General features: G+C 45.7%; 1 pseudogene; it reads left to right on the forward strand.

Annotated features, from left to right (window-relative positions):
* The first annotated feature begins 1500 nt into the window (after positions 1 to 1500).
* The window catches only part of LOC144680106 (histone chaperone ASF1 pseudogene), a 50611-nt pseudogene continuing 36721 nt past the window's right edge, over positions 1501 to 15390 (forward strand).

Consider the following 15390-nt stretch of genomic DNA (forward strand, 5'->3'; position numbering starts at 1 on the left):
CAGCCTGATCAACCATTTTAACTTGAGAACTGAGCATTGGCAGGGGGTGGGTTGTAGGTTGATCTCCACCAGGTCAAACTTTCCAAAACGGTAGCCAGAGCCAAAAGCAGGAGTATCTCTCCGGGCTCCAAAAAAACTCATTGCCAGAATTCTCATTCTCACCCCCCTTTTCCTAGCCGACCAGGCATTGATCCTTGATGGTTTTGGGTGGGAGTCCAATCTGCATATGTAATTGAAACCTGAAGCTAAAACATCTCCTGGCCTCAGAGTGCGAGATTGCCGCTCACTCGACCACCCCACAATGTGCACTAATCAAGTCCCAAATTGAATAGGCATAGGCATGATGGCCGAATGGCCTCCTTCCATGGTGTATCGTTCTATGATTCTAAATCCTTTGTGAATTGGTTAGCCTGAGGATAATGCACAAGTTCTCAAGGCTGCGTATGGTACATTTTCATTGCTATAGCGCTGGTAGATTAATAATTAATGAGACAAATGTTAGTTTAAGCTGTTAGTCGAAGGGCTGGTAATTTCAGTGTCTCTAGCATAAAACTATAAACAATGTAAAATCAATGGTGTCCATTTTCTGCAGTATTGATGCTTTGATGGCAGTTAAGACTGCAATGATGTCTTGCATTTTAGTTTGTCATATCAATGTATATTTTTAGAAATTTTCTGCTAAATGTGCTGAAAGTCATTAATGGTGCAAAACATTAAAATTTCTCAAAATAAGAAGAAATTACCTGAACTTGATACCCCACATCCTAGCTGTTAGAACTCAGATAACTGGGAAGATGAAGGCTAGAACACTGGACTGTACACTTGCAAGTTGTTTACAGAGACTCTTTATATATTGTGCACCTCCAACCCAACAAGCACAACAACGCTCTGACTGCACCTATGAGCATAAGTGAGTCCCCAGTTAATGTTTTCTACCTGAATGCAATTAAACGCCAAATCAATACACAATTAACACTAGCCATAATCATGATTGCTTACTTCCATATTTTCAATATTGTCCACCTCAACCCTGTCTGATCACCCCACTTAAACCATTATCTCTGCCTTGGTTACTTCCAGAAACAATTTTCCAAATACCTCTTTGCCAGCTCCCATCCTATAATCTTCAGCTTGTTCAAATCTCAATTGCCCATCTCCTACCCTGGAGTTACCAAACATTCCTACACTTGCTGGCCCTCATTTCATCCTTATCAGCTTTTTCACTCCTTTCATCAATTTTCTTTCTTCCTCCTCTTATGTAAAGCGCTTTGGGACATTGCATTTTATAAGCGTAAATGCAAGTTGCCGTTGTTTCCTCAGATAGTTCCTGTCTGACTATGCTAAGCCCAGCTTCCACATTATTGATCGGGAGCAAAGTGGGAAAGCCAATACCTGAGGCCCATCACACTCTGCTAAACCAGTGCACAGCATCAGCCTCTGTTTTAAATCAAAGCAGGTAGGCCTGAGAGTGTGTTAAAAAGAAAGAAACACATTGGAACTATGGCGAAGGTACAGATGAAAAATGTGGCCTTTCTGGACAACCCAACACCATTTTTCAACCCTGTTTAGTTCAAGATCATTTTAGAGTGCATTGAAGATCTGTCTGAGGATTTGGAATGTCAACTCATTTATGAGCATTCAGCCAAAAGTGAAGAATATGACCAAGTCTTGGGCCACATACTTGTGGGACCTGGTCTTGCTAGAAGACACATGTCTGTTTTTCAGTCTGATGCAGCAAATCCTTCTTTTACCCAAGATGCAGATGCAGTTGGAGTAACTGTTTTAATAACCTCCACTTACCAAGGTCAACAATTTATCAGCATTGTGTATTATATAAATAATGAATATAACAATCTAGAGCTGTGTGAAAATCTTTCTGTGAAACCAGATTTCTCTAAGCCTCAGTGAAGCATTTTGGCATCAAATTCACAAGTTACAAGGTTTCATGCCAACTGGGATAACAGTAATGTAAAAATAGATGATTCAGAATACACATATCCAGCTTTGCAATCCATTCTTTCCACAATTATGTTGTCTATTATGTTCAAAGGGCTACAAAGGGATATCAGGGAAAAATCGAATAAGGTTAAAGCTGAAGGTATTATATCTGAATGTATGACGCATTCCCAACCAAATGGATGAAATAATAGTACATATAAAAGTAATGGGTTTCATCTTATAGCTGTTAAAAAGATGGGGTTGTAGAGTTGGAAATTAAATATTCCAAGATACCGGACTTTTAGAAGAGATAGGCAAAATTGAAAAGGAAGTGGGGGTAGGAGTAAGTGGGGGAGAGTAGCCTGATAACAAAGGGTAAACACAGGAGAGAGAAAGGATCTTGGCTCAGAAAATCAAAATGTAGAATAAGTTTGGTCAAACTAAGAAAAAACAAGCGGCAGAAAACACAGGGTGGGAGTAATTGATAGTAGTTACACTGTTGGACAGAATGTAAATCAGGAAATTAGAGGTAACAAGGGGAATATAGTAATCATACAGGACTTTAATTTTCATATAGACTGGGAAAATCAAGTTTTCAGTAACAATGTAGAGGATTAATTCATGCAATATATACAGGATAGCTTTTTAGCTCGGTATGTGGAGGAATCTACAACGGTACAATATATTTTAGACCTAATATTGTGCAATGAGAAAGGGTTAATTAATAGCCTTGTAGCAAAGGAGCCTCTCCAGAATAATGATCATAACATGATATAATCTTATATTGAGTTTGAGAGTGATTTAGTTAAGCTCAAAGCTGATTCTTATATCTGAACAAAACAGACTATTTGGTATGAGGGCGAGATGGCGAAAGGTAGATTGGGAAACTAGGTTAAATGACATGCCTGTAGATAAGCAATTGCAATTATTTAAAGAATTAATTCATAATTTGCAACAGATGTACATTCCCTTAAAGAATAAAAACCCCACAAGAAAAGTGGTCCAACCATGGCTAAAAAGAGAAGTTATAGATAGTATTAAAGGAAGAGGCTTATGATGTTGTCAAAAAGAGTGGCAAGCCTGGGGATTGGGAGGATTTTAGAATTGAGCAAAGGAGAACCAAGACATTGATAAAGAAAAAGATAAGAGAATATAAGGTTAAACTCACAAGGGATATAAAAACAGATCATAAAAGCTGCTATAAGTATGTGAAAAGGTAAAGATTAGAGAAATTGAATTTGGGTCCCTTAGACATGGAGAGGGGAGAAATTATAATGGGGAATAAGGAAATGGCTCTGTCATTAAACAAATAGTTTCGCTGAGATTCTGTTGGGCTGGCAGGGGTCTCACGCATCGCTCGGAGAACCGGTGAGGAACCCCCTTCAGGTCCATAGGGGAGGCCCGACAGAATCAAGAGCCTTTCAGGCACTTAAGTGGCCACCGTTGGGCCTTCTCCAAGATTGAGTTCCCCGGCGTCTCCTCATTGCAGCCAACGCCAGTGGGAGCGGTGACAACTGGTGGCAATGCATTCACCAGGAGTCCAGGGTCAACATGGGACCCCAGAAAAAAGGTGAGTGAAGGCAGGATGGAGATCACGGTATCATGCGAGTTGGCGGCTGGGAGGTCGGAGGCAAGGGCAGGGTGGTCGTTTTCAGCGGACCCCTCCTTCCCAATGTCAGGCCTCTCAATCAGGCAGAGAATGTCTGACTACGAAGGACACTGTAGAGTAATGGTTATGTTAATAACATAAGAACATAAGAACTAGGGGCAGGGGTCTGCAATTCAGCCCCTCGAGCCTGCCCCGCCATTCAATACGATCATGGCTGATCTCATTTCGGCCTCAACTCCAATTTCCTGCCCACTCCCCATAACCTTTCAACCCATTACTAATTAAAAATCTGTCTTTCTCCTCCTTAAATTTATTCAGTGTCCCGGCATCCACTGCACTCTGAGGTAGTGAATTCCACAGATTCACGACCCTTTGAGGAAAGTAATTCCTCCTCATCTCTGATTTAAATCTACCACCCCTTAGCCTAAAACTATGGCCTCTCATTCTAGAATGCCCCACAAGGGGAAACATCTGCTCCACGTCTACTTTGTCTATCCCCTTTAGCATCTTATATACCTCAATTAGATCTCCTCTCATCCTTCTAAGCTATAGCGAGTACAGGCCTAAACTGCTCAATCTCTCCTCATAAGACAAGCCCCGCATCTCTGGAATCAATCTAGTAAACCTCCTCTGAACCGCCTCCAATGCAACTACATCCTTCCTCAAGTAAGGGGACCAAAACTGTGCACAGTACTCCAGATGCAGTCTCACCAATGCCTTGCACAGTTGCAACAACACTTCCCTATTTTTATACTCTATTCCTTTAGCAATAAATGCCAAAATTCCATTTGCCTTCCTTATTACCTGCTGTACCTGCATACTAGCTTTCAGCGATTCATGCACGAGGACACCCAGATCTCTCTACACTGAAGCATTCTGAAGTTTCTCTCCATTTAAATAATAAGTCGCCTTTTTATTCTTCCGACCAAAATGGATAACCTCACACTTATCCACATTAAACTCCATCTGCCAAATTTCGGTCCATTCACCTAACCTGTCCATATCCATTTGTAAATTTATTATTTCTTCATTGCAACTTACTTTCCCATCTATTTTGGTGTCATCTGCAAATTTAGCTATAGTACCTTCTATCCCTGAATCCAAGTCATTAATATAGATTGTAAATAGTTGGAGCCCAAGGACCAACCCTGTGGCATCCCACTAGTTACAGCTTGCCACCCAGAAAAAGACCCATTTATCCTGACTCTCTGCTTTCTGTTGGTTAGCCAATCCTCTATTCAAGCTAATATATTACCCCTAAATCCATGTGATCTTATCTTGTGTATTAATCTTTTGTGTGGCACCTTATCAAAGGCCTTCTGGAAGTCCAGATATACTACATCTACAGGATCCCCATTATCCACTTTGCTTGTCACATCGTCAAAGAACTCTAGCAAATTAGTCAAACACGATTTACTCTTCATAAAACCATGCTGACTCTGATGGATTGCATTTTGACTTCCCAAATGCCGCATTACTACTTTCTTAATAATGGATTCCAACAATTGCCCACTGACAGACGTTAAACTAACTGGTCTATAGTTTCCTACTTTCTGCCTCCCCTCCTTTTTGAATAAGGGTGTTATATTAGCATTTTTCGAATCCACTGGAACCTTTCCAGGATCCAGGGAATTTTGGAATATTATAGCCAATGCATCCACTATCTCCGCTGCCACTTTCTTTGAGACCCTGGGATGTAGGCCATCAGGTCCAGGGGACTTGTCACCCTTTAATCCCAATAGTTTGCTCAGTACTTTTTCTCCAGTGATGGTGATTGTTCTAAGTTCCTCCTTCTCTATACCCTCCGCATTACTTGTTACTATTGGGGTGGTACTAGTGTCCTCCACCGTGAAAACTGAGAAACCATGATGCTATTAATGATGCAACTGTGACAACAGGGTCAGATGACCAAGAGGCTCCAAGACAGCTCGACACAGAACAGTCTGTTTCCTGAATATCATGTACTCATTATGATTCCTTTTAAATAGTGTAAATAAATCATTTTAGTGGCCTACACAGCCTATCTCCAGTCACTTCTAATTTATCACTGAAATAGACACTGCATCCCCAACACGCCTAACTCCAGAAGGCTATTGGCAAACCCAATTGGTTTGCAGTGGGTTTAGGAGTAATGGTATCAATTGACTTATTAGTGAGCCTAACTGACATGCCACTTCCGATGGCTGGGAATCCCGTGTTAGCCATTTCTGCCCCACAGCTTAATCGGAAGATGTTTTGCCCCCACCGGAAGACTGATGCGCATCCTCTCCCAAGGTAAAGTAGGCCTAGCTGCCATGTTTTCCACCACAGCAGGCTGCATTAAATACAGCATTTTGTATCTGTCTTCATGGTAGAAGACATAAAAAACTTTCTGGAAATAGGAACCAAAGATCTCGTGAAAATGAGTAACTTAGGGATATTTTTATTAGTAAAGAGAACTACCGGAGAAATTAATGGAACTTAAAGTCAACAAATCCCCTAGACCTGCATCCTAGGGTTTTTAAAAATGGTAGCTACAGAGATAGTGGATGCATTGGTTTTGATCTTCCAGAATACCCTAGATTCTGGAATAATCCTCATGGATTAGAAGGTAGCAAACATAAGACCACTATTCAAAAAAAAGGGAAAGGAAAAACAGGCACTATAGATGCAGGTAGCCTGACATCAGTAGGAAAGAGTGGTAGAATCTCTAATTAGGGATGTGGCTGTAGAGCAATTGGAGAACCATAATATAGGCAGAGTCAATGCAGATTTATGAAAGAGAAATCATGTTTCACAAATCTTTTAGAGATTTTTGAGCATGTAACTTGTAGGGTGAATTAAGGGGAACAAATAGAGATGGTGCATCTGGATTTTCAAAGGTGCCACACAAGAGGTTATAAGACAAAATTAGGGCTCATGGGATAGGGGGTAACATATTAGTATGGATTGAGGATTGGTTAATGGGCAGAAAACAGGGAGTATAGAGAACTGGGCCATCTTCAGGTTGGCAGGTTGTAAGTGGTAAGGTACCTCAGGGTCAGTGTTTGGACCTCAACTAACTACAATCTATACCAATGATTTAGGTGAGGCGACTGACTATAATATATCCACATATGGCTGATGAATCAAAGTTATATAGGAAAGTAAGCTGTAAGGAGGAGGCAAAAAACCTACAAAAGGATATAGGCAGGTTAAGTGAGTGGACAAGAACATGGAAGATAGAATTTTGGAGGAAAGGTGAAGTGTGTAAATGGTGAGAGACTAGAAATTGTTGGTATTCAGAGGGACTTGGGTGTCCTTGTACATGAAACACAGAAAGTTAACATGCAGGTAAAGCAAGCAATCAGGAAAGTAAATGGTATGTTAGCTTATGTTACAAAAAGATTGGAGGACCAGAGTGAAGAAATTCTACTACAACTTTGATAAGACCACACCTGGAATATTGTGCACAGTTTTGGTCTCCTTACTTAAGGATAAATTTGCCTTGGAGGGAATGTCACAAAGGTTCGCATAATGATTCATGGATGAGGGGATTGCCCTGTGAGGAAAGATTGAGTAGACTAGATCATATATTCTCTAGAATTTAGAAAAATGAGAGATAATCTCATTGAAATATAAAATTCTTAAGGAGGGTTATTAGGATAGATGATGGGAGGATATTTCCCCTTGTTATGACCTGGCAGATGATGCATGCTAGATGAACGAAATGCACAAGGGAAACTTGGCCATGCTGTCACAACAGTTTTGCAATTTGTATTTATTATGAGAAGATGTGTACACTGAATTCAGAAGTAATGAGACCACTAAGACCTTCAGAGATTTTAAAAATTAAACTAAAATATTTATTACCAAAAGAAAAGATTTCAAGCACATACATAAGACTACTACAACAAACCCTAAAATTCCTAATTAACTTGACTAAATTACACACCTTCTTTAAGGCAACAGTCCAATAGATTTTGAATTTAAGAAAACAAGCTAGCAAGTTACCACAGTACCCACTTGACAGTGCGATTCCAAAAGCTTATCTCCATATTTAGTTACTGGACACAGCAGACTTATGCATAAATGGCTGGAGGCTTCCCAAAGGCTGTTTCACACACTCCTGTTAGACCTTACGTGGCCCCTCAACATAGCCTTTCATTCTCTTTTATATATCTTTCTCTCTCTTTAATATGTAAATTCCATTGTTCCGTATGTCTTTGGAGTTTTACCTTTCCCATGATATAAAAGTCTTTCATGTTGCTAATATTGTCAGTCTCCTTTGGGAAAAATAAACACACTGCTTAGCCTTGCTTATCTGGCTAGTTGTAAACATTCTAACATCCCTTTGAAATCTAAACAACCCCTTCATTTATCTAAAAATTCAAATTCCCTTCACATCTTACATGCTAAGACACCATCCATATTTACTCATTAGCAGTTCAAGTACATTCTACACCTAACTTATTTTAGTAATTTCAAGCTTACAGTCTATCTGACTCCAAATGTAATTAAATCACACAGACAGAACCACCTACAATCACACATAAACCTACTTTACAACAAACCACAATGATATTATAAAAATTATTATACTTTCTAGAACTGAGGGTGGGGGGGGTGGGGGGTGGGAGGGGTGGGGGGTGGCGGTGGGTCGGCCTTTTTTGGCCTAAGGTGAAGACGAATTCCTTCACTCAAAGAGATCTGAATCTTTTGAATTCTCCACCCCAGAGAGCAGTGAATTCATTATATTCAAGAAAGAGATCAATAGATTTTTGTATACTAAAGGAATTGAGGGATATTATGGGAATAGTATATGAAGATGAAATTGAGATGGAAGGTCAGCCCTGACTGTATTGAATGGAAGAGCAAGCTCAAAGGCCTGAGTGACCCTGTCCTGCTCCTATTTCCATGCTCCATGTTTTCTGATGTTCCATGGATCTTTTCCTGGCCCAGCCCATTCCCTCATCTTCAAAGGGTATTGCCTCCTAGCCATGCGGTGCACTAGCTGTATTTAATCATCTACCCTAACATTCTCTGTTACTGCGTAACTTTCAAGAGAAGGGTTATGCTTAATGGCATCATAATTATTTTTCTCACCTCCATATGGTCATTCACCTGAGGCTGTTGTTCCTACATTAAAACCTTTCAAAAGCATTTTGTCGCTGAGCACTTTGGAATGTCTTGCGCTCATGAAGGGCACTATATAAATGCGAGTCTTTCTTCTTCTCACAAGGATATAGTGGTAACTAGATGCTGAAAGAGGCAATAAAGAATTCTGAAATCCCATTAACACTGTTACAGTCAATCTACTGCAAAATCTAAAGAACCAAATGTAATTTCAGGATCTCAGATGAGTCCTTTATCAATATATACCAGTGATACGTCCTTACCATTTTATCTTTCTTATTCATGTCATGGCTTCAGATTAGAGCCCCTATCACCTGACAAAGTGAAAAGCACAAAGTCAAAAGGAAACTGACAAAGAACACAGAAAGTTCTAAGCTTATTACATAATTGGCATTTAGGGTGACTGAACTAGAATTTACAAGGATAAACGCTTTAGGGTTGGAGCCAGAGTAATTACGAGACACGTTCTTGCTGGTATTGCTGGAATGAAACCCCGCTTAAACTTTTGCTGAATGGAAGCCTTTCATTCCACAATAGATGATTGCATTCAGAGTATGTGAAGAGATGGCTTCAGTTGATTGTGCTCATTGTATTAAATAAAGCAGGGTCGCTAAAACAAACCCCTGCTGCTATTGAGAAAAAGGACTGTTTTTCCTAGACCATCTCCAATGGGCTAGGAGGCAAAAGGTCTGGGAAAATGGAAGAGGGAAAGCATTGGAAGGGGAGCCTGATGCCTTATTGCCACCATGACAACCTGGCCACTTACTGCCCCATCAGTCTACTTTCCATCATCAGTAAAATGATGGAAGGCATCGTCAACAGTGCTCTCAAGCGGCACATGTTTAGCAATAACCTGCTCACTGATGCTCAGTTTGGGTTCCGCTAGGGCCACTCAGCTTCTGACCTCATTACAAAGTCAAAAGGACACTTTATTACCTCTTTCATTATCTAGTTACTACTTGGTTCAAACATGGATAAAAGAGCTGAACTCCAGAGGTGAGCTGAGAGTGACTGCCCTTGACAGCAAGGCCCCATTTGATCGAGTGTGGCATCAAGGAGCCCTAGCAAAACTGGAGTCAATGGGAATCAAGGGGAAAAATCTCTGCTGGTTGGAGTCATACCTAGCACAAAGGAAGATGGTTGTGGTTGTTGGAGGTCAGTCATCTCAGCTCCAGGACATCACTGCAGGAGTTCCTCAGGGTAGTGTCCTAGGCTCAACCATCTTCAGCTGCTTCACCAATGACCTTCCTTCCATCATAACGTCAGAAGTGGGGATGTTCGCTGATGATTGCACAATGTTCAACACCATTCTCAACTCCTCAGATACTGAAAACATCCATGTCCAAATGCAGAAAGACCTGGACAATATACAGGCTTGGGCTAACAAGTGGCAAGTAACATTCATGTCACACAAGTGCTAGGCAATGACCATCTCCACAAGAAAGAATCTAACCATGACCCCTTGACATTCAATGGCATTAGCATCGCTGCATCCCCCACCAGCAACATTCTGGAGGTTACCATTGACCAGAAACTGAACTGGACTAGCCATATAAAAACTGTGGCTACAAAAGCAGGTCAGGGGCTAGGAATCCTGCGATGAGTAACTCACCTCCTGACTCCCCAAAGCCAGTCCACCATCCACAAGGCACAAAGCAGGAATGTGATAGAATATTTCCACTTGCCTGGATGAGTGCAGCTCCAACAACGCTCAAGAAGCTCAATACCATCCAGAACAAAGCAGCCCACTTGATTGGCACCCAATCCACAAACATTTACTGCCTTCACCACCAACAAACAGTAGTAGCTGTGTGTACCATCTACAAGATGTGCTGCAGAAGCTCACCAAGCCTCCTTAGACAGCACCTTCCAAACCCACGAACGCTACTATCTAGAAGGGCAAGGTCAGAAGACACACGGGAACATCACCACCTGGAAGTTCCCCTCCAAGCCACTCACCATCCCGACTTGGAAATATATCGCCGTCCCTTCACTGTCGCTGGGTCAAACTCCTTCCCTAACAGCACAGTGGGTGTACCTACACCACAAGAACTGCAGCGGTTCAAGAAGGCAGCTCACCACCACTTCTCAAGGGCAGTTAGGAATGGGCAATAAATGTTGGCCTAGCCCGTGATGCCCACATCCTATGGCCTAGGAACCCCTAGCAATCTCCTAGCTGGTTCCCCAGGGCTGAGGTGGGAGCGGGGTCCCTCCTTGATGCCGATGGAGCAGTCCCTGTCGGCAACAGACACCCCAGCACCTAACTGGTCGCTGGTCGCTAGTGCACCAAGAACCACCACCCCCAAATGCTGGGGCTTGCCGGCTTGATCCCAGCTCCCCCAAAAACATTCAACAGTTTTCAGGAGTGCCTTGGCTTTGAAGACCCACTTATCCTCAGCAGTGGCCACCACTAGCTGTCAGGCATCTGAGCTGCTGGGCCTCTGATTGGGCCAGCAGCTCTGGCGGGGGTGCGGGTGTGGTGGGGGCAAGGGCCCCCATCCTCAATTGGGTGCTGCTGACAACATGATGCCCCAGGACCTGCTCGCCATCACCCTGCTGTTGAAACACGCCGGCCGCCATCTTTAAAAAGCAGCCACCAGCAATGCACTCATCGCCACCAGCTCATCACCGCTGCCTAGGAGACATGGCCAGCAAAGGGAAAAAGACTGCAGCCCCCAGCTTCAACGACAGGTCCCTCGAGCGACTGCTGGATGCTGTGGAGGCCCGTTGGGATGTGCTCTACCCCCACTCTGGCCGCAGGATGGGCAGCAAAGTCACCAACCTGACTTGGGAGGTGGTGGTAGCGGCGGTCAGTGCCAATGCCTGCAGAGGAGGACAGCCATGCAGTGCCACAAAAGGATGAATGATATCTTCCGTTCTGCCAGGGTAAGTCACTCTTTTCATCACTCCCAACTCACACACTCACAAACCCATCACACATCCACAGGGCCCTGGCTCACTGCCAGTGCGAGGGACATCACCATTCATTCTTTCACACTCACTGTCCTCTCCCATCCATGGGACCACTCACCACCCACACAGGCTAGGCATATTTATCATCTGGCCCGGCAGACATCCTGAAACACTATCCCTATCTCTATCCATGCAGGACAAACTGGCTCACAACAGGAGGGAAAGGTCGCAGACAGGTGCAGGGAGGCCAGAAATCAAAGTTCTGACAGAATTCGAAAACAGAGCTATCCAGCTGGCCGGCGATGACCAGGAGCGTTCCTGTGCTGACGTTGGGGTCAGTGCTGCTCTACCAAGTGAGGATCCAGCAGTGCAACATCCATCAGACAACCATTCCATGTGTGATGTGTCCTCTTTCACAGGCCACTGCCATGCACTAATTATCTCTCCTTGCTTTCACAGGCACATCTGCCAAACAGCCAACAGAGTCCATGACCCAAGGCCTCCAATCAAGCCCTGAAGAAACCTCTGAAGAGGAATCTGAAGGCACCCTCCCTGAAGTCCCGTTACAGCGCTCACCACACCCTCCACCAGCGCAGAGACACACACCTCAGTGGGACCTAGATTTCGAGTAGCCTTGGGATCACAATCCGATGAGCACATCACACTGTCTGAGCCACAGCAGGCGGAGGCAGGGGCTTCCCAGGTCCCTGTCACTCAGAGGATTGCTGGAGGCCAGAACATTGCTGAGTCCGAGTCAGATGATGAGCCTCTGGACTCGGTCATGTCACAGTTGCTGGAGCTGCAAAGGCAAGCTCGGGAACATCAGGAAGGGATGTCTGCTGCACTCCTCAGATTGCAAGGCACGATGGAGGAGTCCGTCCATCTTCAGGATGAGGTGATAGCGCTGGCCTCGCAACGCACCGAGGTCAACACTGGCAGGGTGGCGGCCGCCATGGAGACCTTCGTCCAGGACGTCACTCCCGCACTGCTGCACGGGCTCAACTCCATCGCTGATGCCATTGTTGGCCTCCAATTATGTGTATGCGAGAGGGCTGCTGGGCAGCTCAAATTCACTCCAGCTACCACTTCCACTCATGAAGTCAGGCAGGGGCCCTCGGGCACCCATAGGGAGGAGGATCAGCGGTACACACTCCGGGGCCATCCACCCAGGTGACTCTGGGACTGACCAGCCCATTTGAATGCCCTCTTTTTGTGACCTCCACAGCTCCAGCTTGACAGGCTGAGGAGGCACCACAGCCACACAGCAGGACCCTGAAAGCAGGCCGGGGCCCACCAAGTCTCGGCCCTCCAGAGGACACCCACCAAAGTCATCACAGACAGGGCATCACAGTCAGCAGGCTGCCTCCACCTCCGCTGTGGATGTCCAGGGAGCACCATGGCAGGTTTAGGAAAGTTAGGTAAAAGTAGTTGCACAGCCTGGACACGAGTGTTGATCACTTGTACATACTGTTCACTATTGCCAATAAACTCCTAAGAATGTCTCCCTGTCTGTGGCTCCTTGTTCTGATGAGCAGTGTTCTTGTCACTCAGATGTGAAACCTTTCTGCACAAGATAAAGGCAGGTGTCTCAGTCCAATGCTCTGTGTAGCCTTCAGACCACAGTGAGGGTCCAGCCCTGCAGTCCCTGGAAACATTACTGACGCCTGCACCTCAGCAGTGCTGATCATTGCTGCCAGAATGTAGTGGGCAGGCGCAACAGAGTTCTCTCATTCTCTCTGTGTGCTCTCAGCACCTTTAAGGTGGGGCTGGCCCCCATCACATCAGCATCTGCGACCAGTGATGCTGTGCACCAGCTCCTGAAGGGCTGTGGTGCTGAAGGTCGACGCAGCATCAGATGCATCTAAAGTTTCATGGCTGCATCTCTGAGGTGGCCCTGATCATGGAGCACAAGCGAACTGCCCTTGGCCTGACAGGAGTCAGGCATTCTCAGAAGCTATGGGGCGATCTATGGAGTGTCCTCACTGCATGTTGTCATCATCCTCCTGTGATCGAGCGACTATTAGGGCCTCCACTGCACCTACATGACAGGAGCATTGTTTTAAAGGGTATTGGTGCTGCCATCCGCCAGACTGGAGTCAAACATTCACAACTGCGATGTGAGGATCTGCATGTCATCATCATCCCCCACAAATTTGGCAGCTATGAGGGCCTCCTGAGCGTGCCTGCCTCATCTGGCCAGTGCCGAGAGCTTCATCCCTGTCATCATCACCACAGAGTACCCGCTCATCCTCATCCGAGGAGACCTCTAGCTCCTCCATCTCCTCCTCAGCTAGCTCCTCTCCCCGTTGCAGCGCCAGGCTGTAAAGGGCGCAGCAGACAATGACAATGCGTGACACCCTCTGCGGACTGTATTGCAGGGCTCCACCAGACTGGTCCAGGCACTGGAACCGCATCTTCAGTATCCCGATGGTCTGCTCCACCAAGTTGCGAGCTGCTACATGAGCCTCATTATAGCGTTGCTCTGCTGCAGTTTGAGGCCGCAGCACGGGTGTCATCAGCCATGGCCTCTGCGGGTAGCCCTTGTCCCCAAGGAGCCAACCCTGCAGCCTCTGTGGACCCTGGAAGACTGCAGGGATCTGTGAGCGACTCAGGATGTAGGCATCGTGCACACTTCCTGGAAATTATGTGCATACCTACAGAATGCGTTTCTGGTGGTCGCATATCAGCTGCACATTTGGTGAGTTGAAGCCCTTGCGGCCGAGGAAGTCCATTAAGTGTAGCGATGGAGACCTGAGCGCCACATGAGTGCAGTCAATCACACCCTGCACCTGTCAGAATCCCGAGATCTGGTGAATCCAATGGCCCTTGCATCCTGGCTGTCCCAGTCGAAATGCACAAAGTTGTGTGCCATGGAAAAGATGGCATCTGTGACCTCACGGATGTATTTGTGGGTGGCGTATTGTGAAATCCCACAGAGGTCACCTGTGGAGCCCTGAAAGGAGCCACTGGCATAGAAATTGAGTACCACGGGCACTTTCACAGCCACTGGCAGTGGATGCCCTCCATGTCCCCTTGGCACCAAGTCCTGCAGTAAGTGGCAGATGTGAGCCACAAGGTCCCTAGATATGCGCAGTCACCAGCGACACTGGTTCTCAGTCATCTTCAGGAATGGCAGGCGGTGTCTATAGACCCTGGGTGTCGCTAGGTGATGACCAGCTACAGCTCTCTATTGCTTCTGTGCGGGAGCTCCTGCTGCCCCTTCTTCACGAGGTTGCTGCTCCTGCCTTTGCGCAGCCAGGAACCTCATTCGCTCTCTCCTACCTCTTCTATGGTTTCTGTGGACCATCAGGCATACAGCTAGGTGACCAGGATCCATGGTCCTGATGTGGTCCTCCTGCAGCATGAAAGAGAGAGAGACGTGGCTATCATGGCTATACTTAGCACCTTTCCTGACCCTGTGTGACTACCCCTTAATGCTTCCCGGAAAGTGCTGGTCACACCTCGGATGGCCAGAGATGAGTGCGCTGCATGGCTGCCCTGTCAATCTGTGACATGGGGGACACTGGTCCAAACCAGGATGCTGAGATTGCAAGGGGCTGTGAGCACCTCCAGCAGTGACTGCTACATGGCCAGCGTTGGTGAGGAGATTGTACAAACGTGTGTAGTCCAACTGCTCCGCAGTCCAGTAAAGTGGTGGCGGACTCAAAATCTGTGCCGGGGAGGTCTGGGGTCGGTGGGGGGTGGTGGTAAGGTATGGGGTGCTTGGTAGCCCTTTGGTGCTTCTGCGTTGCTTGTGTGGGCGGGCAGGTTAGGAGCCCGACACCAATCATATCACTGAGGCTGCGCCTGATCTGTCTCAGGTGCAGAGACATGGC

The sequence above is a fragment of the Cetorhinus maximus genome, chromosome 4 (genome assembly GCF_964194155.1).
Source record: "Cetorhinus maximus chromosome 4, sCetMax3.hap1.1, whole genome shotgun sequence".
NCBI classification, from domain to species: Eukaryota; Metazoa; Chordata; class Chondrichthyes; order Lamniformes; family Cetorhinidae; genus Cetorhinus; species Cetorhinus maximus.